The 25,708-nt window shown below is 54.1% G+C and overlaps 1 long non-coding RNA gene across 1 annotated transcript; it reads right to left on the bottom strand.

Annotated features, from left to right (window-relative positions):
- Positions 1 to 3,825: 3,825 nt before the first annotated feature.
- LOC309844464 lies at positions 3,826 to 14,662 on the bottom strand. The gene is made up of 3 exons (XR_014300713.1): positions 14,531 to 14,662; positions 5,069 to 5,181; positions 3,826 to 4,160 (listed from the first exon to the last, which is right to left on the bottom strand). It is a non-coding gene; the product is annotated as an uncharacterized lncRNA (long non-coding RNA).
- Between the last annotated feature and the right edge of the window lie 11,046 nt (positions 14,663 to 25,708).

Here is a 25,708-nt window from a genome sequence, read left to right as displayed (position 1 = left end):
GAGAGAGAGAAAGCGCGTGCAGGGGAAGGAGCAGAGGGAGAGGAACTGTGCTGAGCACAGAGCCCAACACAGAGCTTGATATCACCACCCTGAGATTGTGACCTGAGCCAAAAACTGAGCCACCGACTGAGCCACCCAGGCGTCCCTCTAAGTGTTCTTTTTGACGACATCCTCTTCTTGTTTCTGGAATGTAAGGGAATCTCTTCTCTCCTGAGGGGATTGATGATCATTCCTCGCTGCTCCTTGCCAGCCTGCCTCTTTCTCCTTTGTTTGTTTTGGTGACTTTTCCATGAAAGGCATCTCCCAGGGGTCTGGAAACCTTGGTATTCTGTGCCTATTTAAGATGGAAGATAACAAAGCCGAGCAGAGGCTCTGCGCTGGCAGGTGTGGACAGTGGGCTGCAAGTTTCACTAACAGGTGATCAGTTACCCCATTTGGCACATACCCAGTTATTTCTTCTTCAGATTCCACAGAGATTAATCTGATTTCTTTCCTAGAGGGTAAAGGCCCGGTTGTCAGTACTCGGGAGGGTAACTACGGCACAGCACCGACATCCAAGGTCACCCAGCTGAGTAAGTGGGGGGCCCGGGGTTCAAACCCTGACAGACTACTCTTGTCTCCCCACTGCAGTATCTTGGGTCATATGCAGGAGGGGTCATGACTGCATGAAGCTGCTGCTCTTTCCTAAAGGATACATACCCTGTTGGCTACTTTCAAGTGAGCGTCTGTAGTCGCATAAAGTCTATGCTCACATTTCGCACATCTTCACTTCACCCTTGCTACCACAGACTGCTCTGACTTAAACAAACCAAACTTTGACAGCACACCTAAAACTATCAAAATAGCGCAGAACATGCAAGAGAGGGGTGTCTGGTGACTCAGTTGGTTGAGTGTCTGCCTTCGGCTCAGGTGATCCTGGGGTTCTGGGGATCAAGTTCTGCATTAGGCTTCCCGCTCAGTGGGGAGCCTGCTTCTCCCAGTGTCTCTGCCTGCTGCTCCTCCTGCCTGTGCTCTCTTTCTCTCTGTTTCTGACAAATAGATAAATAAGATCTAAAAAAAAAAGAAAACGAAAAAGAAAAAAAATGTGCAAGGGAAAAGTGCTAATTTAATAGTTTGGATTCAAGACTTCAGAGAGGTGCATTAAGCTGCCCAGGATCACACAGCAGAAGCAGCAGGACTCGGGGTTTGATTCCTAAGCTTGGGACCACTGCCTTATCCCTTAATGAAGCCCTTTGCCCTGGATCACCTCCTTTCCTGCCCTGTTCTCATTGGCCTCAAATGCCCTTTTGTTTTCCTTCCCGGAGTGTGTCTGACTTGCCTTTCACCTCACAGAGCTCCACGTAGTGCCTGGCACGTAGTAGGTGCTCTGTACATACCTCTTGAGATGTGTGGAGCCCAGAGATGAGAAATAGAAGCTTAGAGAGACGGGTGACCTCTTCTAGGTGGTCATACCACAGGGACCAGGTCCTCTGACTCCTGGAAGCCAGATTAACTGCTTAAACCCTGGAGAAAACCCAGCAGGGGTCAACGGTTTGGCCAAAGAAGGCTTTGTGTGTTCAGATAGCACCTGCTTGGGTGGGGTTCTGGCGGGGAGAGGGGCCTGGGAAGCTCCTGCCAGCTCCGTGGAAGCGGTGGGCTTAGCAAGAGCCTGGGAAAGGAGTGCCACAAGGCGGAGGGGCCCTATTTCGTTCTTCTGAGTTTTCACCTTGGCCCTGGGGCTACGGTTGCCCGAGAAAATGCAGAATGCCCAGTTAAATATGAATTTCACATAAGCAACCTATCATTTTTGGAATATGTATATCCCAATGATTGCATGGGATATATATATCTATATACAAAAAAATTTTTTTCTCGTTGTTAACTTGTGATTGAATCTAACTGGGAGTCTGATATTTTTATTTGCTAAAACTGGCACCTTCCCTGGTGCTGGTGGCCTGGAGCTGGGGGATCGGACAGCCGAGAAGGATAGGGGCCTCCTGACATTTACAGTGTCATTATGCTTACGTTGGCTCTGTCCCCTGAGGCAGGCTTTTGCCCTGAGTTCTCATGGCACATCAGGAGGTTATCCGGGGGCCACAAGCCCAGGAGGCGAGGTGGGCCCCAGATAGGGCTGAGGCTGTGATCCTGCTCCTTGCATTCACCTCAGGCCAGGGATGTGGCCTTACTTCCGGTGCAGAGACCTATCTGACTCCAGTCATTTCTCGGGCTCCACCCCTGCCGGCCCTCCGGGTCCAGCCTCGCCCTCCCGCAGCTCCTTGCTCACTGCCCACCTCTCCCAGCAGCCCCACATGGTAGACCAGAAAACTCGCATCATGAAGTCAGGAGCCCCGCTCCTCAGAGAAAAGGGCTCCCACCAAGTCCTTCTAAGGCCTTCGCCGTCCCCTCCTAGTCTCCCTCCAGCCCTGTCTGCTCCCCACCCTGGGTTCTTCCTGGTTCTTCAGACCCATCAAGGGCTTCTGCTTCTCCTGTTTCCCGATGCTCACCTTACTTCTGTCTTTACCCCATGGCAAGCATCCCTGTTTGCAATGCATTTGTCTTTACTTGCTGTTCTGCCTCTGACACCCCCTAAGTGGAAAATACGAGGAGGATAGGGCTTTGCGTTTTACCTGTGGATCTATAATTTATCTGTGCCCATTGGTACCCTCAAATCTGAACATACCGCAAGACTCATTGTGTGTTGTTGAAGGAAGGTGCGAGGAAGCTGAAGGTCAGGCTGGCCTGTTGGGCTGTCCAAGGCCACTCTGCCAGTAAATGCCAGAGCTGGGGTACACTTGGCCCGTTGGAGCCCCGACTACCCGTGCTGACAGATTTAAACTGAACTTGAAGATTTACTTGGGAGTTTGACACCGGAGAGTAGAACCTCTTTCCTGGGCCTCAGTCTACCCATTGGTGGTAGGAAGAGGTGCACGCAAGGCTCGTCATGTTGGGAGCCTCCTCTGTAGCTGACTGGCCGATGGCTGACACCTTGCCCCACAGGGAGAAGACCTGATGGATGGTGCAGCTGCAGCCTCTGGAGAGCTGGATGGCACAGGCCAGGCTATCACCCAGGACCGACAGTAGGAAGGCAAGTCAGGGATCTTTCCAGAAGCCTGGTTTCCCTCCCTTCTTCCAGGATGCCAGGGGCCCAGTAGGGGGATTTACTGCCCCCACAGACTGGGCAGAGGGGCTAGCCTGATGCAGGCCCTTCATGCAGGAGTCCCCCACTGCTCGGGGGCCTGCAGGGAAGAGGGCCTGGCCTGGGCTATGAAGGCACTCATGTGCGGTGGTCAGACAAGCAGCTGAAAGAGTGAAACCTTTCCATAGTGGTTGGTACAGAGTCTTTGTTGGTGTATCAGTCTTACTAGTCATTCAGTGGCATTGCTGGCAGGCTCAAAGGAAGGTAAGAGACCTGGAGGGCCTGTGGCTGCAGAGTGGGCCGGCGGGGGGCAGCCTGGCTCCCAGGGGATCAGCAGTGGAGGCCAGGAACCCTCCCTGATTGTGGGTTGTTGGCGGGGCCCAGAGCAGGCCGACTGGGTCCAGGCCAGGTGGGAAGCCCTGGGTCCAAGTACACTAGCCATCCGGGCCCTGAAGACTCTCATGGTGGAAGTGGAAGTATGGCAGGAGTGTCCCCGTGTCAGGTTGGGTCTCAGCTCAGATAAAGGGCATTTTAAAATCTGGAAACAGGCACGTAGCATGAAAGATCTCACCAACCAGGCCTGGGGAAGAAGTGAAGGGAAATTCAGATCGACTTGGTAAGTAATCTGCGTTACAACTTACATCACTTGGTAAGCAGTCCTGGGGAAAAGTAGAACATTATTTGGCAAAGAAAAGAAAATATTTTAAAACTTCAGGTGGATATTTTAATCTACATAATGGTTCCAGGTGTTAAACATTTTGAATATCACACATGCTGTGACTTTGCCTGTTTCTGCTGGAGGTGGGGGAAGGGTGCCCAGTGAGCCCGGACAGGCTGGGGTCAGGCTGCTCTGTCTGGCACATCCTCGAGGTGTGATTGTGGCTCGGGTGGCCTCTGGGGGCCTAGTGTGGAACCGTGGACACCAACTCCCAGGACTGGGGTCTGGCGGAGAAGAGTTGGCAGGGGCCAGGCTCCCTTGATCCCAATCCTTCTGGGTACAAATGATCCAACTGCAGCCCAGCTTCTTGTCCCATGTCTGTGTACTCTGCGTGTGAGGGAGCGGGGGCCAGTGTCAGCTTCCCAGCTGGCCAACAGCCCCCTCCCCAGACTGCTTTCTTGGTGGCTTCCTGTGGGGGGCAGCCCAGCCCAGCCCCTGCCCGCAGTTCCCAGCTGCTAAGAGGCAACTCCGAGGTCACAGGGTCTTAGGGTCGAATCCCAAGACTCATGAGCTCAGGAAAGTGACACATACCTTCTAGACCTTCAGTTTTCTCATCCACAAACGAGCTGAATCTGAGAATCATAGTATAACTTCTCAGGATGTTGGAACTCCATCATGGAACAGGGCTGTGTCCCATCATGGAACAGGGCTGTGTCCCAGACTTCACATGCCTGCCTCCCGCTCCCTACCTGTGTGGGGGAGTGAGACCCCTTCTGGTGACTTCTACCTTACTTGTGATCCAGACTCAAGCTCTGATGTGGTCATGTACACCCCGTCCTCCCCCCAGCCCCCCACCTTCCTTCCTCCCCTTCCTTTCCTACCCAGGCTCTCCCTCACTCAGCCACCCTGCAACAGCCACACAGGCCTCCTCCTCACTGGTTCTCACGCCCACCAGGCATGTCTACCTCAGAGCCTTTACACTTGCTGCTCCCTCTGCCTGGAGCTCCCAGATTACCCCGTCCCTTCACCTGGGTCTGGCCTCTGCCCATGTGCACCTCCTCAGAGAGACTTTCTCCCCACTTCAAAATGCCCCTCTATCGTGCCCTTCCCCCTCACCCATGATTTTGTTTTCTCCAGAGGAGTCGCCCATAACAAAGGTGTCCATGTGCTTGCTCGTGTCTCCCCTGGAAGGTGGGCTTGGGGCACAGGTACCAGCCTGCTCCCCTTACCTGTCTCCCATGGTGTGGAAGAGCAGAGTGAAACCCCCTCCAGTGGTGAATGAGAGAGAGGCTTACCCAGCACAGGAAGGCTGCCTCCAAGAGGGCGGCCCCAGGGCCTTGGCACGGCCATACAGTCCTACAGGGCCCCACAAAGCCTGGTGAGGGAGCTGGAGCTTTGGCTGAGGGCTCTGGAAGTTAAGTCCCCGTGGGAGGTGGTAGAGGAGACTGTGGATCTAGAAACCTCAGAGTCACCACCACATGCAACAGGTCGAAAATGGGCACTTTGAATGTCACCATGATCCAGGGTGAAGCCAGGAGGGCTAGGTCCCCTTTGCTGCAGAGAACGTGGATGGCCTCTGCCAGCTCCTGGCACCCCGAAACCCCATAGCAGCTTCTGCCCTTGTCCCTGGTGGGTGGAGCCTGGAAGGTTGAAGGTCTGTGGGGCCTCTGAGCAATGGGGAGGATGGGCCTAAGGGGAGGGGGAGTGAGGCTCTGCAGAATGTGGGGCCAGGGCTCCCGTTGGCTTTGCGGTCAGCCCTGCGGGGCCCTACTGACTGTCCATTAGCATCCAGCCTTTGGTACCACTACCTTTAGGCACAGCTGGGTACACGACCAAAGGTTGGCACCCCTGGCCAAGGGCACTACTGTCTGTGACCACAGAAATCCAGACCTGGGGGCCTAACTTGCCTGCATGGCCAAGAGCCTTAGGATACCTTTCTCTAGCCCACCCTCCCACCTGCTCAAGGAGGGGCCAGTTTTGAAGGTTTCATGGAGACACAAAAGCCACTCAGAGGACACGAGCCGGGAGAGTCTGGTGCTCAACAGAATACGCAGGCCTTGGGAGAAGGGAGCCCAAGATGCCCCCCTTGCTCATGCTCCCAGAAGTGAGACCCATTCTCTGGGCTTGAGGGTGTGGAAAGCCTGCACGGGCCTCTTCATGTAACACCCAGTGGGAGGGGGCGGGAAGGCCCCCTGCTTCCCGATGGAGGGACTGGAAGGGGCTTTCCTGGTCTAGACACTGCCCAAGACTCTGGGCCAGAAGCTTTCCCTCTACAGCAGCTTCCAGGGCTTACGGCTACTGGTGCAGCTGGGCAGACAGAAGCTTGGAGAAAGAAAGGACCCAGGGTCACAAGTGGCAGGGCTGGGACAGGACCTGGGTCTGGGTCCAAAGCCCAAGCTCCTTCCAGAATCTTCCAGAGCCTTCTTCTAGCAAACCTTGCCCATATGCCTCCCTCTACAAAGCATGACAGAGAGGCCTAGAGGCCCAAGTCACCTGCTCCAGGTAGCCTTCAAGGGAGAGCAGAGCCAGCCTGGCCACCGCGGCTCCCTGGGGGATGGTGATGTCCCTGGGACGGAACCCTACTCTCTCTGCCATCTTTCATTCCCCCTTACTCCTTGCTCTCCCTGGGACCCAAAATAGTTTCTTTGAGGCAGGTGGGGCAGGCATGGCTGTCCAGCCCATCTTGCAGGTGAGGGAACTTTGGCCCAGAGAAGTCAAGCTCCCCATCCAGGGTCACACAGCAAATCAGCTGCCTCCATGCCTGGGACCCTTTCTTTCTCTTGGCTGCGGTTAAAAAACTCGGTCCTCTGATGGAGCCTGAGTTCTTAATCCCGACTCCCTTCTGTGAAATTGAATTTGCTTAAACCCGTTTTGTCTCTTTTTTAAATGGGAAGAGTTGTGTTCTGGGGTGATGCTGGGACCCTTAGCCCAGCATTCAGAATTGCCCCATGAGCATGGATTCCTCCCCTTGGGAGCCAGTTGGGGGGTCCAGGGGGGGCCACCAATCTCTGACCCAATCCTATCCCCAAATCCAGGCCCCACCTGGCCCGAGGCAGCCTGGAGAGTTGGGGCCTCTGATGGGGAGTGCTGCTCGCCTCCCCAGGGCGGTGACAGGAGCGCATCAGGCACTCTGGGGGCCTTGCCATTGTTTTCTTCCGCCCCAATCTGTTTTGAATAAACCACGTTTTCATCATTTTGAGCAGCAATCCCCCGGCATCAGAGGAATATTGTGAAATGTCAGCCCTTTCTGGAGGAATCTCAGCAACATGTTTTTTAATGTTCAGCATCACATATGGGGACAATAAATACTGAAACTATGTGGAACAGAACAGGACGGGAGCGTGCTTGGCGCTCGGCTCTGCTTCCCGCCGCCCTGGAGCCTGATTTTTGCATCACAATAAATTAGCTTCGGGTGGGAGAGCCCCAGAGGCTCTGTGTGAGCCCCCTGACCCCAGAGAACCAGGTCTTGGATTCTCAGGCTCAGGTCCTCAGACCTCAAGCACCAGCTGCTCCTGGCTACTCCAAGTGGGTCCCTGACGGGGCTATGTGGGGCTCATCTGCGTGTACCCCAGGCCACACCTGCGGAGTCAAAGCCATTTCCCTCTTCCTACAGAAGCAGACCCTGATGCCCGAGGACTGGGACCTGGCTTGTCTCACCTTAAACTGCTGATGAGTCACAGGTGTGAGCCCTGCCGTGAGCTGGGGCTCACACCTGGCTTTGAGGACTCTGCATCCAGTGTTCCTTCCACGCGGGGGTCAAAGACTTTTAGCTGTCAGAGCAGAGAAGGTCCCAGAGACCAGTCCGCCTTGACCACCCTCTTCACTGCAGAGAGGAGGCAACCGAGGCCCGGGATGTGTGTGGACTCCCAGTAGGACATCTAGAAAATGCCTTTCAATTCAGAGGGTCTGGGTTTGAGTCAGGTTCAGCCACTTTTGAGACATGTGACCTGTGACATGGCATTTCACCTCCCTGAACCTCATTGTCCTTACCTGTAAAATGGGGATGCGATCCTTACCCTTTGCTGCTGCTGAGAGGGTGAAGGGAATTACTATCCGCAGGAGACTTGCAGCTTGTCTCCTCCAAGTACTGCCTCTCTTCCTTCCTCCCCCACTTTCCTCTCTGTCACACGGGGGGTCATACTACCTGGTCTATCTGAAGGGAAATAATGGCTAGGAATGTGTCTCAGGACTGACTTACATTGAGCATCAGTATTATCACTGGCTCACCAAGCTGTCCAGGCTCCAGTTGTTGTGTGTCCTTCGGACCAGCCCATAGTAGGCACAAATCCCCCCCACGCCAGCCCTCCCAACAGAGGGCCCGGCATCAGGGGGAGGCAGGTTGGCATCTTTCTGCCAAGTGCATCCTGCCTTGTGGTTGGGAGGTCATTCTGGGTGCATGTGTGCTTCCTTTTAAAGACGAGCAAGCTTAAGTTCAAGGCAGGGATGACACCTGTGATGGACGCCGCATGCCCCCAGATGTCAGGCCTACCTCCCCTCCCTGCAGGCTCACCCTCCCCAGGTGTTGGGGGAAGCCCCTGCCTGACAATTTTCCTCCAACACTACTACAGGCATCTCCCTGCACTCCCCAGAAGAACACATGGCGAGCTGACCCAAGATTGTGGGTTTCGGCCACAAGAGGACACAAGTCGGTCTTGACCAGGCCCTTTGTGGTCCTGTGACCTGGGGTCAGTCATTCTGCCTCTCTGTTCTGCATTTCCTTTCCTGCAGAATGAGGCTCACCTCCTTCCCGGGGTTGTTGGGGACCAGACCGATTGAATGGCTTCCTGCCTGCTAGTAGGTGCTGGGTAGATGAGTCACGGTTGCTTTCTGGGACGAGTCCCCAGGCTGTTCCTCTTGATCTGCGCTGGCCCCATGCGGGTGGGGCCTGTTTTGACCTTGTCCCAGCTCCCCAGGATGACCCTGCTGGCGTGATCTGGGCTCTTGACTCCAGCAGCCCCCTCTGCCTGGCCGCCTCCTGCAGCAGCTGCCGCACCAAGGCCATGCAGAAGTGAGTCATCTGTTTTGGTCTGGGTCCTGTCGGGAGCCCTGCCACTGTGGCCTCAGGTCAAGTGACCTGATTCCTTGCCAACAAATAACAGGAACTACTTATTGCTCACATACTCAGCTCCCCCAGCCTCCTATCACCCACAAACCATTTCCCTGATCCCTTCTCCCCAATAGCTGTATTCATCCCCGAGTTTTTCCTGCTAGTTTGCATTTACTTATCTGTGGCTTCTGTGTTTATTCAGCCAGTTCATGGCCCGGCACATAGTAGGTGCTCAGGAAAATGTGTTGATTGATGAGCTTACACATTTATTCCTTTGCTCCCTCACCCAGCCCTCCATTCAGTCTTCATCCAATGTATCTCCACACCACAGAGTGGATTTTCAGGAACAAGTTTGAGCAGGGGGAGCCCCGTGAAAGAGGTGAGGAGAGAATAGGGGGTCCTGGCAAAAGAGGAAGGAGGAGCTTGTTCAAGGTGTTGGTCAGGGGTGGGAGACAGAGAGGGGGCATCTCTGAGAGAGGGTTCACCTGAGCAGCAGGATCAGGAAGAGCCCAGGGGATATGGGAACCCAGAAGGGGCAGGATGGACCTTCCAATTATTTAGGCCTAGGGTTGTCTGGGTCTACGGTGGGCAGGGATGTGGGACCTCAGGCAAGGGGAGCTGAAAGGGTAGGAGAAGGATGGAGGATGCCTGGCAGAGGAGGCCTGGAACTTGGTTGCCCATGAAGGGCTGGCCTGGGCAAGGATAAAAAGCCAACACTCTTTTGGGACTGGAGTGGTGACTGTAGGGGAGCCCAGCTCAGTTTAAGGCTTGCTCAGGGGTCAAGGAAGGAGGGACTTTAAGGAGAAGCCACCTGGTGGCAGCATACCTAAATTACCAACTAAACCTTCAGATGAAATAGTATCTGAGCACCCAGAGTCCCTCGAGCCAAACCCAGCCATGTTGAGAAGCCAGATTCCCTCTGAAGAACTGAAGGGGCAGGTGTCCACAGAGTCCCACCCTGTTCTTATGGGCCTTAGGCCCTGGGGTAATGAAGGAGCAAGCGGGGGGGGGGGGGGGGGGGGGCTGGGCTGTAGCAGAGCCCTGAGAAATCTGTCTAGGCCCAGATCTCTTCCCTAAACTGCAGACTTTATCATCATTCAATTTCCCACTTACATAGCTTCTGGAAACTGGACCAAGGAGTCCCTCCCTGACTTGGGCAAGACACAGGGTGATATGGCTACCTCTGCCCCATCGTGTAGATCCCAAGGGAAGGAAGGGCCTCCCTACCCGCCCCCCATACCTGAGGGCATCAGGGAAGAAGGCTACCCCAGAAGTGGGGGCAGGGGAGGAAATATGGGGAGTCAGGAGTGCATGAACAGGCCAGACTGTCATTCACAAGCCCTAGAGATAATGTGCCCTGTCACTCTGTTCCTGCTGGCATAGCCCAGGTCGGCATGGGCCCTGGGCACAAGGCATCCACCCCACCCCTCCCAGGCCAGAGGAGGACAGCTTGATAACCTATGCCGCCCAGCTCAGTGGCCCCCAAAGTTGGCCATGGCCGTGCTCTGTCGGCCTCCCCTCTGGACTCTACGGTCCATCCCAGCTCAACAATGGCATTGATCATGATAACATCAACAATGACTTCCTGGCCTCCAGGCTCTACTCCAAACCCTCCCCGGATGCAGATTCCTGCCATCCTCGCCACAAGCCCCCCAGGTAGGTGCCTCACCACAAGTACCCCCCAGGCGGGTCCTGTTTCACAGATGAAGACACAGAGGTGTGGGGAGATTGAGTCACTCTCACAGGGTTACACACCGCTAGCGTCGGAGTTGAAGACGCTGCAGCAGGGGGCCAGGGATTGGGGGCCAGGGCTCTTGTCTCCCGAGCTCTGTCTTCAGACAGTGGCTTTGTTGCACAACTCGCTGAAGGTAGAATGTCAGCAGAAGGGGAGGCGGGATGATGGTGACAAGGCCCTCCACCTAGCAGCCACAGGGCACAGCCCATGTGAGTCTCAGGGCTGTGTGTCCCATCACCGTGGGAGGAAATTCCAATTCTGGCTGGAGTCTTCTCTGTACCCTCTCCTCCCCCCTATGCCCCCCAGAGCTACCAGGATCCTGGGTCTTGTACTATGTGGATGATCCTACAGCCTCATCCCCCAGCTCTCGGCTTTGCAGCTCTGTTTCCCGCACCTGGGGCTGGAGGTTGGAAGGCCGGTGACCGTGAACGTGGGCTAGGGGTGGCAGCCAGGACTTGCTGATCACGTGATCACATTTGCTTCTTTCCCCTGGCACCACTTTGAAGAGCTGAGGCTGAGGAGCTGGATGGGGAAGGAGACAAACAAAAATCAAAATGGGGTAGGGGGGTGTCCGGGAAGGGAACTGAGACTTACTGAGTGTTCCCTCTGACATCATTGTATTTAACGAAAAAGACAGTGAATTCAGCATCCAGCCAGGCACTAGGGCCAGCTCGGTGATGTTCCCTTTGTGCCCCTACCATGTCCTACTGTGGGTGGATCAGGCATGAGCCACCTTCCCCTGGGAGAGGGTGTGCACCCACTGCTTTATCACTATGTTCGCTGAGGACTGGAGGCTTTGACTGCTGCCATTTTCTTCCCCTAGACCTGGACTCCTCCCCTGCCTTCCTTCTCTTCTTCCACAAATCCTCTGCAGGTATCTCCCCTAGGTTGGGTTAGGTGTTGGCCACGAGAGGGGAGCCATGCTCCGTCCTGCCTGGGGTGGTGGTGGGGTGGCAGGGAGGATGGTGGTGGAAGGTGGCCAACTCATGTACTTGGGTGACATATATTTCCTGCAGTAGGAGGAAGGGGGGTCAGACTGGGAAGTGAGGGCAGGTTTCCTGGAGGAGGTGATGCCCGTGGTCTGAAAGGGCACCCAGGGCTCAGCAGGAAGGAAGAAGGGTTGGACCCCAGGGTGGGTTGGTGGGAGGAAACGTAACTCTGTGGAAGGTGTTTGGACAGCACGGTGTGTGGGCACATGCCTGGCCGTCATTACAGTCCTACTGGAGGCCAGTGGGTGGATGGTCATCAAGGGGGTGCAGAGAAAGGACAGTCTCCTCCTGGGCTTAACCCCCACTTCCTCCATACTCCTCTCCTTCTGGGTCTCAGTCAAAGCTCGCATCAGGGGAGTCATCCTGGCCCCCTGTCTCTCCAGAATAATCCCCACGTCCAATCAGTTACCAAGGAGCAGGGAACTATCCCCAAGATAGGTCTTAGGCCCTCCTCACCTCTCCATCACTAGTCCTGTATCTTAGTCCAGGCTGCCCTCATCTGGCCTAGATTATTGCATTGCCTCCCAGCTGGTCTTGTCCCCTCAAACTTGTCCCCAGGCAGAGAGAACCACCCAGCCTGTAAATCAGACTCTCTTTGTCCATCCTCCAAGGCCTCCAGTGGCTCTCTATTGCTCTCAAGGTAAAGTCCAAGTGTCTCAGTGTGACTTCTAAGCTACTCCACATCAGGTTCTTGTTTGCCTTTTCAGAGACATGGGAGATTAAGGATCAAGATCCTAGAGCGAGGTGCATAAGCCCTACAGGGTTCCAGATCTGAGAAGCCCAGAGGAATCTCCATGTTTTGGACCTAGGAGCAAAGCAGGTCTCTGACTTTGGAAAGAGGCCATGCATGGCTCCATTATCAAAGCTCTCCACTTACACCATGTGTCAAAGCCCGGGATATTCTAACTATGACGGGTTCCATGTTCCGCTTCCGGCATCCAGGCTGCCCTCCTGAGTCACTCAGGTAAGGCCCTTCCTCCCTGGGTGAATGCTGCCTATGGGGGCAACAATCAGCAAATTCATTAGAAGCCTGTTTGTGACTGTTGTAAAGGCCAGCTGCCAGTTGGTTCAGTGAGGCCCGCGACACTGTGAACCATCCTTTTGGCGAAATGTTCGCTGAAGGTGTGTTTGAGCTAGTCAGGGAAGACTGAAAGCCTCCGGCCGGGATGTGTAGGGAGTCCCATCTACAATAAAGGTGGGGAGGGCTTATCCTCACAAAGGACAGTGGCAATGTGAGCATGACCCCGCCTACAGATCCGCAGCTGAAGCCCATATTCACAGCCATGCCTCGGTCTTATCTGTCATCCTTTTGCACAGTCCTGCTGTGGACCCAGTGGGCAGAGGGCATCCCTGAGGCTGGCTCTGCTCCTGGTGGCAGTCAAGCTGCCTGCGGTCTGCTGCGCATTGACTGGTCCCAGGGTGCTGCGAGGAGCAGGAAGAAGATGTTCCTGCCTTCTGGATTCTTCTCTTTGGGGGCTGACAGACAATGGAGGAGTGAAGTGAAGCCTTAAGTTATCAGAGAAAGCAGGGCAAGAGGAAGAGAAGGGAAAAATATTTCCTGCTGGTCCGGTTATATTTGGGGGCACCCTATAATTTATAAGCTAAAGGGGATCCTTTTGAGCATAAAGGGTGTTGTTAATGATTCTGGAGTCACAGGTGGAATTTGGGACTGTCCCAGGTAAAATGGGGTGCATGGACTCCCTCCAGTTTATATAAGGGATCTCACTAATTCCTAAAACAGCCCTATAACTGGATCTTGCTATCTGCTTGTGAGTGGTCCATGGCTCTGAGACAGAACTGCTCAGAGTCACAGTGCTAGAGCTGGCATTTGACCTCAGATTGGTCTGATTCCAGATTTGCTGGTCTTCCTTCCCCTCCGCGTAAAATCTGCCTGTCCTGAGAAGAGGCTGATTGGAGGTAGCAGAGGACAATGATTTGGCTGGGAGATCAGGGAGCTCCATGCAAATGATAGATCTGGAAGGTTTTTCTACGGAGGTGACATGCAGAGCAGGCTTGGGGGCCAGATCCAGGTCTGGGCTCCTTGGAGCCACAGGAAATCCCGAAGCTCTGATCTTCCCATGCTGGCGGGATCAAGTTGGCAGATCCGCGCTCCCCAATCCGGGGGCGCTCCGAGCTCACAAGAGACTCCCAGAGGCGCGCGCCTGCGTAAATCTGCACATGAGGTTACAACCCAGGAGCGTGAGGCCAGTGCAAGCCACACAGGTGCCACCTGCTTGAAACGTGGGCATATGGATACCCATGACTTCACAGATGGAAGCAGCCCGAAGCAGGAATACACTCGCACAATAATGTGCGTGTGCACAGGCGTGCTCCACACACACGTGTGTCCCATACACAGACCCAGTCACCCTTACCCCTGCCTCACATACCGTGTATGCACACAGGCTTTTGGCTGAGACTTTCAACAGTAACCATGCACCTCGCCCCTTTGACACCCCCAGCCTCTCCCCTGGGAACCCCTGCCCCCCTCACTAAGGGTGGCAGCCTAGGGCCCCGGTCTTTATGCAAATGCCAAACCACAGCTCACTCCATCTTTTCTCTTCTCTCTAATTGACTGTTTTCCCTCCTTGCTGGGACTGCGGGAGCCCTGGGTCGGCATTCAGGAGGGATCTCCCCCCCACTGCCCAGCCCCTCCAACCCAGGCTCCGGGCGCATTTAATCTAGTTACTTTTCCATCAACACACTGGGAGAGAGACACAAAGGGAGATAATCGTATCTGTGGCTGTTGATGTTCAATTAACCACATAACCTTTAGGCTCTCTCTCCCCCCCTCTCCCTGCACCCCACCCCCTATTTCAAGACAGCTGACCCTCTGAGCCTCACTCTGGCTCACCAAAACCCTGCGCTTCTGGCACCCGCGGAGGTGCCCTAACTCTTAGGGGAGATAAGCCACCAACCCCAAACGCAGCCGCACTCCCCATCTGGCCGCCGCCTGCCCTGGGCCCCGCCGGCCTCTGCCGTTCACCTGTCACCCCTCCGGCCTGCTCCGGGCCTGCAGCGAGGGGTGCCTCTGGGAGCGAGCACCCTGCGAACCTCGGCTCTCGGGCCCTTGTCTGGGGCCAGCAGCTGTCATTTGCCGGGCGTTCCGCTTTCTCCACTGTACCATGCTAATTTTTCGAGGGACAATTTTTCGACAATGAGTCCTCCAGCCCGAACAGAAACCCTTTATGGGGCCGGCCCCAGGGAGGCAGCGGCGCTGCCAAGGCAAACAAAGGCTCATTGCTGCTGCGGAACATGCCTGCGCCTTTCAGGCCAGTTCGCAGAGCGCGCCGCCTCCAGCCCGCGCCGAGGTAGCACCTGGTCCGCCGCCTCCTGGCGCCTAATCAAGATATCAATCACCGTGCCTGAGCAGGGGGGGGGGGGGCGCACGGCGCGGAAGGTTCCAGAAGCCGGCATGTGCAGGTAGCCGGGCGGCCAGGCGGCCAGGGCTGCTTGGCTGGGAGCGCAGGGGTCTGGAGGGGAAAAAAAAAAAAAAAAAAAAAAAAAAAACACACAACAAAAACAAAAATCCAGCCCCAAAGCTGAAGCCCTTAATTAGGCTGATATCACCACGCACAAATGTTCCTCCGAGAGGAAGGCTTCTGGGCACCCAAATTATTTTGTGATTAAAAGTGAAAACGAAGGAGAAATTATTCCGCCTTCTGAAGAGCTTGGAGGGGTTGGGCGAGGCAGCAGGAGGCTCTGGGGTAGGGGGTGAGCCCAGGATGGCTGGACCCAGCCAAGCTTCCCAACCCCCACCCACCCCCGACCCCCATCGGTTTTCATGCTCGGTCTTTGCGCACTGCCCAGGACCTGTCCAGATTCAAAGCTGTGCCAGGAAATGTCCGGATCCCGTCAAAGAGGTTGGATCTTTGATCCTTTCCCCATGACGGAGAAGCAGCACATGCTTTCGTCACCCTATTTTGTAAACGAGGAGAATAAGCTCAGAGAGGTGGCGTCTTGTCCAAGGTCCTATAGTGGGTTGGTGTCGAATGGGGAGTGGCACGAGACCTATCCTGCCAAAGGCTCTTGCCCCTGGAGGGCTGTGTTGCCAGGTGGGTGCCTGACAGTCACTCTGTCCTCTGACTGTGGCTTAGGATGGAGGACAGCATCCCAGCTCCAGAGGGGAGGACCCTAGGGGCGGGGCTTGCCTCAGGCCACACCTCCTTAGTGTAGGTTCTAACCAATCCCAGACCCCGAAAATCACGCAGCCCAGCTAGTCCAATCTAGCACCTCACGCAGGCAAGCCACAGACCCACGACTTCTGGGGGCAGGTGGGGGCAGGCCTGGATCAGGACCTGGTGCAGCCACTTTGTCGTTGTATGACCTCGAATGAACAGCTTAACCTTCTGTTCTTGATGCCCTCACTCCTCACTAACATGGGACGAAGGTAGTCCCTCCCGCCTTTTGGCGCTCTTTAAGGATGGAATGGGCTTGTCCGGCATGTCAGACTCAGCCCAGGGCTGGCCCCAGCGGGTGTGTTCGGAAAGCTCCGTGTGTAGGGCTGCATCAGCTGACAGGCTTTGGCAGTGTTACACTGAGATTCTTCTGCAACGTTGGTAATAAGCTGTGTCCAAACTTCTCTAGTGCTCTCTTCTCCCCTAGCCATGTTGGTCCTTCCAGGAGACACACCCCCAACCTTGCCGGGATACAGTACTGAAGGCACCCAACAGGGGGCGCCCGACCGGATCCAGCCCTTAGGGGGATGTCCTTCGTGATTGGGTGATGCCATGCTTTACTGGTGTTAAATATTTTGAATATTATCCCTGATTATACATGTAATAAAAGATTTCGCTGTTGACAAAGATCTATATAAATGATATCGAGAATCTGAACCTAGGCAATGTCCTATTCAATCAATCATTCATCCATGACCTAAATCACTCACTTGGAGAGCTATTTATTATCGGTTATTGATTTCTGTGTGTATTCCCTCATAGGCTCAGTTGTTAATTATGCTACTACAATCACTCCACCCACATATGCAAATTCCCTTTCAGGGGCCTGAGCACACTGGGCAGGCCTAGGGGGCCCTCTTGTGAGGAGCCTGTGGTCAGCTCTGGGGGGATCAAGTGTGTGCACCTTCACGAAACCAAGAACAAACAGGTCACTGCTGGGAGAGAAGTTCCTGGTGTTTAAGGAGAGGGGTAAGGTGGCTTCATGAGAAGGGGACCTCTGAGCTGAACTTTGAAGGATGAACTCAACAGTGACACGAAGGTCAGGAGCTCTTGGCGGCTTTTGAGCAGAGCGGTGGAGATGGTTAGTTGTGCATTTTAGACAGTTATTTCTCAGTGCCATGAAAGATGTATCCAAGAAGTCATGAGCTGGCTGCAAGGACTACTTCTAGAACTCTGGGCTTTGGACAGAGGACAAACATGTATTCTACTTAGCCAGCTGCGGGACTCAGACAAGTCTCCAAGCTTCTCAGAGTGTGGGTCCCTCAGCTATAAGAAGGCAACAAGCCTATGCCATCCAGTTGCTACAACAATTTCATTAATACTCAAATTGCACTGAGAGCGGGGCCCACGGTAGGACCTCATCACCCAGTACGTGCTCTGCAAAGGGTTATTCAGGCTCCCAGGCTGTGGAAATAAGGACCAGAGACCAGAGGATGAAAGCAAGAGACTCTCTGGGGTGGAATCGGGGGACTGGATTCAGCGAAGAAAAAAGACTGTAATGGGGAGGAGGGGAGTACCCCTCTCTGAAGCAGGGACACTGGAGGACAGACTGGTCTGCACAATGTATTAGCTTGCTGTGACAAATTACTCCAGAACATAGTGGCTTAAAGCAACAATCAACATTGAATGTTGCTCACAGTTCCTCTGGGTTAGAAATTGCAGGGTATCTTAGCTTGAGGTCTCTCAGGGGGTTTATAACAACATGGTGGCTGGGGTTAGGGTCATCCAAAAACTTGAGAGGCTGGAGGATTGGCTTCCGGGTCGCTCAATCACATAGCTGACAAGGCAGTGTTGGCTCTCTGTGACACAGAGAGGCCGGGGGGGGGGGGAGGCATATTTTCTCCACATTTGGCCCCCATTTCCACTGCCTGAATTGTCCATTCCTTGCTGGGCAGTTGGCCTCCATGTCCCTCTTCCAAGCAATTAGCCAATGGAGGGATCCGGGTAGCCAGCAGGAAAGCATGGATGTTGTCTTTCAAGTCCGGCTGGGTTAAAGCCATCGAGGCTGATACCAGCTTCATAGGATCTTCAGGAGAAGACAGTGCCGGGAAGAGTCTGGCTAGTTTTAGTATGAAGGTATAGTGCTGGGCAGTGTCAGGAAGGGTCAGATTCTGGCCTGCTCTGGAGACAGAGGCAGGAGCACTCGAGGTCTTTCTCTTCAAACAAGCCTAAACATGTTCCTGAGGCTCACCTGCAAATTCCTGTGAGAAAGAATTTGATTGGTCCAGCGTGGGTCATGTGCTTTCTCCAAGACCAATCAGCTGTGGCCGGAGGAACACCGATCACCGCCCCCAGGGGAGCCTGTGTGTGTGCTCATGCGCAATTGTGCACACCCGCGCGCGCGCGCGCGCGTGTGTGTGTGTGTGTGTGTGTGTGTGTCTGACTTCCCATGAGCTAGGCTTCCATTCCCAAAAGGATCAACCAGAGCAGGGTTAGCACCCTTTGTCTGCAAAGGGGCAGATCGTGAATATTTTAGTCTTTGGAGTCCCTGTGATTTCTGTCGCAATGACTCACCTCTGCTGTTGCAGGGCCAAAAGCAGCTATAGGCAGAAGACATAGACCAAAAAGAATGAGAAACGATGTGCCAATAAAACTTCCATTCCCCACCAGGCAGCGGGCCAGATTGTGAACCCTAGTTCAGCAATCCTTGAAATGAGTGCTAAAATCGCTATGTTTGTTTTTCAATTTTCATGTTTTTCAATTTTCATTCATTTCCTGTTTGTGGTGGACGTGGAGAGGCATCCCGGGCCCCCACGCTCCCGACCTCTACTCTCCTGGCCCGAGGCAGGGAATGTGGCCAGCGGACCACTCAGGTGGTCATTTTCCCCAGGATAGCCCCAGCTGCACAGAAATCCCCACTTGTTGCCCAAGGCACTGAGGGCCCCGGATCACAGTTCAGCATCCGCTCTGTCCAGTCCTATTGTTCTGATCATATACGCATTCCTTGGAGGAAAATTTTCTTAGAAAAACCAAAAAACACAAAAAGACAAAAAAACAGCTTAAACTTGTAAGTCACATGAGTGTGGTACAAGGAATAGCTGCTCTGAGGGGCAGGAGGAGGAAGAGGCCTCTGAAGGCTGAGGCAGTCAAATCTGGCTTCCTGGAAGAGAGGGCAATGGGGCTGCCCTCCAAGGATTCCTCAGTGAATGAATTTGCTAAATGCTGCTTGTGTGCAGGTGCTGAGTTCCGTGCAGGCTGGGGTGTGGCAGCAGGTGGGCCGATTGCCAAATGCGGTGACCGCATGGACAGAGACCGTAGTGAGGACAAGGGCTCACATAAAGAAAGGGACTATTTGGCTCTCCGAAAGGAGGGAGCCCTCGCACAGGGCACCATGGGTTTCATGCCGGCGGGCCCCTAGAGATGGTGTTGCCCAGTCTGGGCGCTCTGCCTTTCTTCATGCCTGAGAAACCTCTGTCCTTGAATCTCCAATTCGGACTGCATTTTGGGGCTTCTGGTTTCGTGTCACTGGAACAGTGCAGGAGAAGGGCACAGGGAAACAAGCCCCACCTCCCCTGCTCCTCCATTATTCTTGGTTCTTCAATCATGGACTCTTCCACTGAGCCTGGTACTGGGGCCTGCCAGGGGACCTAGCTGTGGCCATGCCCCCAGAGGGGTCAGGGTTCAGTGCACCGGCATACTTCCTGGGGATGCGGTTGTAGGAACCATACTTGAGATCCATACCAGGGGCCTAGGAAGGAGAGCCTTCAGGAGGGCTCCAGGGAACAGGGAGAGATGTGGAAGCGTCCATGGGATGCCAGGAGGCAGATGGGGGAACACGGGCTAGACGTGGGTCCTGACAGGAAGGGAGAGGGCTTCTGGGTGGGGTCTGAGGGCTCTCGAGGGGGCAAGATCCGTGAGGCCAGAAGTGTGGGTGAGTGCCAGGCCTCGACAGGGTTGACTGCTGTGTGAAGGCGCCCCGGTTGTGTTCCTTAACAGGGCCTGGAGTGCCCCTCACGCCATAGTGACAGCTGGGGTCTTCCCCTGGTCAGTATGGAGCCACAATGCAGGTATTAGAGGTTTTGTCATATCCATTTTATAAACAAGGCAAGTGAAGTCCAGAGGGAAGCTGCTTCCTGGCCACACAGCCAGTCAGCGATCAGGCCAGTCAAGCCTCCCTTGCCTTTGTGGATGTTGGCTCTCTGGGCCCCGCGGCCTGGGGCGCTCTGAGCACTGCCTTCCAGTCACAGTAACAGGGACAGTCTGCCCTTGCTCCACATCCTCTGGGCTCAGACCCTGCTGAAGGCAGGAGACATCTGCTTCCAAGATGGTCATACGTGTGTCCGTTTAAATACATACGGGCTCCAATGGTACAGCCTGTGTGGGGGAAGGGAGGGTTGGGGACATTTGGCAATAATCAATCACTCACCAGAGAGTTACTAAGTGTAGGTATGTGACAGGCCATGAATTCCATGGTGAGCAAGGACAGACAGACACATGGACCAAAAAGCCTCACATGTGGGAAAACATTTGACCTGGATATTTCTCTTCCCCCAAATTACCCTACGGTAAGTATCCTCACTGGGCAGGGATGTCAGAAAGCCCTACAAAGCACTGGCGGTGCCAGTCAAACCGGAGGCAGCCCCTTCCAAATGAGCAAAAAAAATACGTTTAAAAATGAATTTACTACTTTGGGACGCCTGGGTGGCTCAGGTGGTTAAGCAGCTGCCTTCGGCTCAGGTCATGATCCCAGCGCCCTGGGATGGAGTCCCATATCAGGCTCCTTGCTCAGCAGGGAGCCTGCTTCTCCCTCTGCCTCTGCCTGCCTCTCTGTCTGCCTGTGCTCACTCACTCTCTCCCCTTCTATCTCTGACAAATAAATAAATAAAATCTTAAAAAAAAATGAATTTACTAATTCAAACGAGGCGTAATGCATCAGGGGAAAGCCAGAACTTTGCCAGATGTCCAGAGCCCTGTTTTACTGCTCGTATTTAATAGTGTGTCTTGTTGGGGGGAAGGCCAGCGAGAGTGCACCAAGTGTTGCCAGGGGCTGTGGGGGTCTCTCAAATCTTAATCTGCCCCGAGAAGGATCACGAAGAGAGAACTACGAGAGTCGTCGTGGAGAATTGGTGCACATTAGGGAAAAATTAGAAACAACCCCAATGCCCAACAATAGGGGATAGGTTCCCTAAATCAGGGCATGTGGTCTGGCTGCGCTCTGGGTGTTAGAAAGCGTGAGGAGTTTTTAATGGCTTGGAGACATGGTAGCCTGCAGAGCTCTGCCAGCTCAGCAGGCATCAGAACAGGGCTCAATAGAATCTACTTTTTTTTTTTTTTTTTTTTTTAAACATAAAGGCATAGAAAAGCCTGAAAGGAAGTATTCTGGAATGGAAGAAGTGCACATCTGTAGCTAGTGGAGCTGGAATTACAGGTGACATTTATTTTATATTATTTTATTTTTGCTGTTAATGTGCTTTCCAACTTTTCCATAATGAATATGTATGACTTTGGTGATCCATGAAAAACTTGAGTGGTTCATGGGAAGCATTGGCTCAGCCTCCGCTGAGCTCTCCAGGGCTGTGTTGGGAGCAGGTGGGGTGGCTCAGGTGGGGGCACTGGTCTCTGGGAACTCCCAGCTTGGAATGGCCTCCAGCCTTGGCTATAGAACTGCCCAGAACCCTTTTATTGGGCAGCCCTTAGGGATGAGGGCTCCCATTGAAATGTGGGATTCTAAAAGATGAGGTGCCCCACATAGAAACTGCCCGGATTGGTTATGAAGACAATCCCATAGGGGCTGTGGCCCCTGCTGGCAGGGTTCAATACCTGCTTCTCACCTGTTGACCTGCCTAGGGAAGCTCCAGATGCCATGCTGGGCCCACCCGCAGCCTGGGTCCCCCCATGCACACCCCTACTGAGCATGGCCCAGTGCCCAGGCTGAGATCTGGAGGATGCAGAGTCCCTTGTGAGCAGGTGACGTTTGGTGGGCAGGTGACATGCCCAAGGCTTCAAGGCTGGGTGAGGAAAGCTGAGAGAACCAGTCACCCAATCTGTGTTGGTCACCAACTGTCATTTGTCCTTGAAGCCTCAGAGTGTCTTGGAGAAGTGATGTTGAAACCACCATATTTAGGGTCTACTGAGGGCCAGACACCATCCTGGGGGCCCTGAATGGGGAGTGTGACAGAATGCAGACCAGTACGTGAAAGAAGGCATTTACAGAAGGCTGGGGGTGCCCAGCCCCCTTGGAATTAGGGTAGGCTTCCCAGAAGAGGTGGCATTTAGAGCCTGCAGAACTCTTGAGACAGTCGGAGCTGCCAGGATTGATAAGAATGCAACAATGATGGAATTGTAAGCGCTCTGTCTAAGGATAAAGGTAAGATTTGGGAGGTAGTGGAACTAGGGTAGACTTTCCAGAATATTACCTGTGTATGGGATTTCCTGCCCTGATCCTTGGGCCCCTTAGTACCCATCCCTCGTGCCCTGGGCCTCCCAGATGAGAGAAGCCTGGCTGGCCTGCTTATGTGTATTTGTCAGGGAATGGACAACAACACCAAACTGACTCCTTGTCCCCATGTCTGCCCTGGCTTCAGTCTGAAGTCCCTGGTGCAGGAAGATAGCAAGAGAAAGGGGCTACATTTAATTCAAGTTAAAAGAATATTTATTGCATATCTGCTATATGCCCATTGTTGTAGGAAATGGGTAGAGTTCAGGGGATAGTTCAATCCAGGAAATACTTGAAAGATAGTGTAAAATTGTGTGTCCTCTGGGAATGACTTTTTTCTGTGTCGGAGGTCACTGTCCGATATCTGTTATGAATCGCAGGGAGGGCCTCCAGGAGAAGGCGGGCTTAAAGACCGGGATGACTGGGGAAGGAAAGGGGAGGTGTGGCAAGGCAGGCAGGGATGCTCTATGTGAGGCCAGGAGGCTGATGGCAGCAAGATGGAGCAGGCCCTGCATGAGGCTGTAGGTGCTCTGGGAAGGGTGAGGGCTTTGAGGCCACGAGGCTCTGCCCATTATCAGCTGTGTAACCTTGGGCAAGATTCCAAGCATCTCTGAGCTACGGTTCACTCGCCTGCCAAATGAGTCTGGCAACCCAGACATGTGTGACTCCTAGCACAACCCTCCCCCCACCCCCACGGGAACTTGGGGCTGAAGGGTCTGGAATTGGACTCCAAGACCTGTAAAGAAACAGTGAGTGGTGCCCTGGAATCAGTGTTCACAGGGAGATGGATGAATGATGAATGTTGGTCGCTGTGTGCGTGAGAGGGCAGAACTTCCCAACACCCCTGACACCATCATTCAGACAAGTCCATGCACGCTGGCCTGACCTTCTTTTCCTTCCTCCCTCCCGGCCCTCCCTCCCTCCCTCCTGGTTCAGAGGGAACCTCCCCAGGGACAGGTTTGGAGCCCCCAGTCCCTTGGTCCCTCACCGTCCTTCAGGATGCTACTCTCAGCCTGAAGAGACCTCCGAGGTACCTCTTTCCTAGCAGAGTTCACTCCATTCAGACCACCAAGTACATCAGGGTAATAATCTCTTCTCTTGTGGTTCCTCTTGCATAGGTGTATTCCAGTTGGCGCCTTGGGTTTTTGCTTTCCAGCTTATAAAATATTGTCTGAGTTTCCTTATCGGTAAAATAAAGATGGTAATACTTGTTTGATTTATGGGGATCTGAACATGGGGTTTGCAGCAGTTTGCCATCCAGTGAGTGACCTGGGGACACTTTGTGCCTGTGTGGATATGGGGTGGGCCCCAGTTAGCCTACCGGGGCCCCAGTAACTGGCATCCAAGGAAAGGTGCAGAAGATGTGAGCCCAACAGAGAGTTCAGGGGCTGGATTTGAGGCCCTGTGGAGAAAGAGGCAGAGCCAGAGGGTGGGGGTCCTGGGAGAGAATCTGGGCTGCCAAGTGAGTGCACTTTTAGCTCCCAACATAGATCCTGGCAAGCCCACAGAAATGGGACAAGACACCCTGATGAGAGTCCAAGCAGAGGACCTGAGTGGGAATGCTGCTGAGCAAGGGGGGGGGGCAGGTGGAGGCCCTGCGGGCATGTGGAGGGTATGCAGGGTCACCCTGCCTTTATCATTGATGCTAGCATAGGTTCACCAATGAGACTGGAAAAGAGAGCTATGCGTTGATGCACCCGCACGTGGTAGCTCCCCATTTCTTCTCTTTCCTCCCCTTCTTCCTCTCCTTCCTCTTCCTCCTCCTCTTCTGCTGCTTCTTTTTCAAGTAGGCTCCACACTCAGCGTGGAGCCCAGTGAGGTACTTGAACTTGTGGCCCTGAGATCAAGACCTGAGCTGAGGTTGAGAGTTGGACACTTAACCAACTGAGCTACGCAGGTGGCCCAACTCCCATTTCTTAAAATCTGCCTTGTTCTGAAAGGTGTGAGTTCCCTGGGACCACAGGGAAATTACTCCAGGCTTCACCAGAGGGTCTTTGGACAGTGCTGGCCCAAACCTAGGACCATGAGAGAGTGGTCCCCCTGATAGCATTGGCAACAGGGACCTGAATGACACAGAGTTCCTGGCCTCTGGAGGGGAAGGAGCTAAAGAATGAGATGGGGGTAGGGAGACTTGGTGTTTCAGGGAAAACAGGGCTGTTCTACAGAACTCAGATGGGCCTGGGCCTGGCTGGATGAAGGATAAAGAAGGGAAGGTTCCATTCAACAATTTTAGAACCATCGGGAACGTTTGGATATTGGTCCAACCCTTCCAGGAATCCAGTACCCACAGAGGGGAGGGGGTTAGTCTAAGGCCACAGGGGAAGATGCAGAGAATGGGTTCTGGAGTGTGGTGTCTGGAATTAGGCTGGGAATTATCCTCTGTTCCCTGGTGGCTTCCTGATGGTGATACAAAAAGGCTGTGGATTTGTCTGTGTGGTCAGAAATGAGACTCTCGATGGGGAGGAGCCTGGGAGTCCCCACACCAGGAAGAGGAGGAGCCCCCTTCCCCTCTTACCTTCAGGGTAGGTGCTAGGGTCCTCCTCAAAGTAGAAGATGTCTTCAGAGCACGGAGTCCATCCTGTTGCTGGGAAGCTGGCCCCCCAGACCTGTGCCCAGGGATGACTGCCATCTCCTCCTCCCAGCCTTCCCTGTAAGGGAGCCACATTAGGTGTGGATACACCAGCCCCACTCATGCCTTCAGATGACTGCAGTCCAGCTGACATCTGGATTTGAGTCTCATGAGAGGCCTGAGCCAGAGCAGCCTAGCTTAGCCGCTCCCAAATTCCCATCCCTCAGAAAACTGAGATAATAAATGCTCATTGTTGTTTCAGCTACCAAGTTTGGTGGGAATTTGTTCCACAATAACAGAGGCAATGGTAGAGGAGCACAATGGCTGAGTGAACAGAGAGGGGGGTGTGGTGCAGGTGAGGCCGGAGATGGGGCAGGATGTGGCCAGGCGGGCCCTTATGGGTCAGAGGAGGAGGATGGGCTCAAACCTCAAGCCCTGGGGAGCTCTGGAGGACATCAAGCAGAGGTGTGGCATAGTGCAACTTCATGAAGGGCACTCTGGGATGTGTGGGATGGACTGGGATCTGGGGAGGCACAAGAGGGCAGGCAGAGACAGCAGTCAGGAGGTTCCTGCAGCACACAGGTGGGAGACCTGGAGGCCTAATGGGGTGTCAGTGCAGGTAGAGAAAAGAGGATCTGAGAGAAATCTAGGGGTGAAGGAAAGTGACAGTGCTTGGTAACTTGTACATGGAGAGTAAAGGGAAGTCAGTGCTGATCCTGCCACTCCCGCCTGGGGCAGCAGAGTAGCCAGGGGACACCACTGAGCAAGCCTGGGGGCCAAGTGATGAGGTATATCTCAGGGGTTGACGATAAGTTCAGACATCTGAAGGAAGAGTCACTGAGGGCCATCCAGGTGACAGGTGGTGGGCAGGTCTGGAGCCGATGAACAAGGAGAGAGCTGCCTTATGGCCTTAAGGTATTTAACATCAAGGGTGGGAGAGTGTGACCCATAACACACACAGACCAGGAAAAAGAGGGAGGCTGAGGGGCTGGGTGCTGAGGGGCCTAGGGAGAGCTTGAGCCCCAGAAGCCTCATGGAACC

The sequence above is a fragment of the Mustela nivalis genome (assembly GCF_964662115.1).
Source record: "Mustela nivalis genome assembly, chromosome: 11".
Classification (NCBI taxonomy): domain Eukaryota; kingdom Metazoa; phylum Chordata; class Mammalia; order Carnivora; family Mustelidae; genus Mustela; species Mustela nivalis.
The sequence above is the reverse complement of the archived record's forward strand: the minus strand, read 5'-3'. Positions and strand labels throughout refer to the sequence as shown.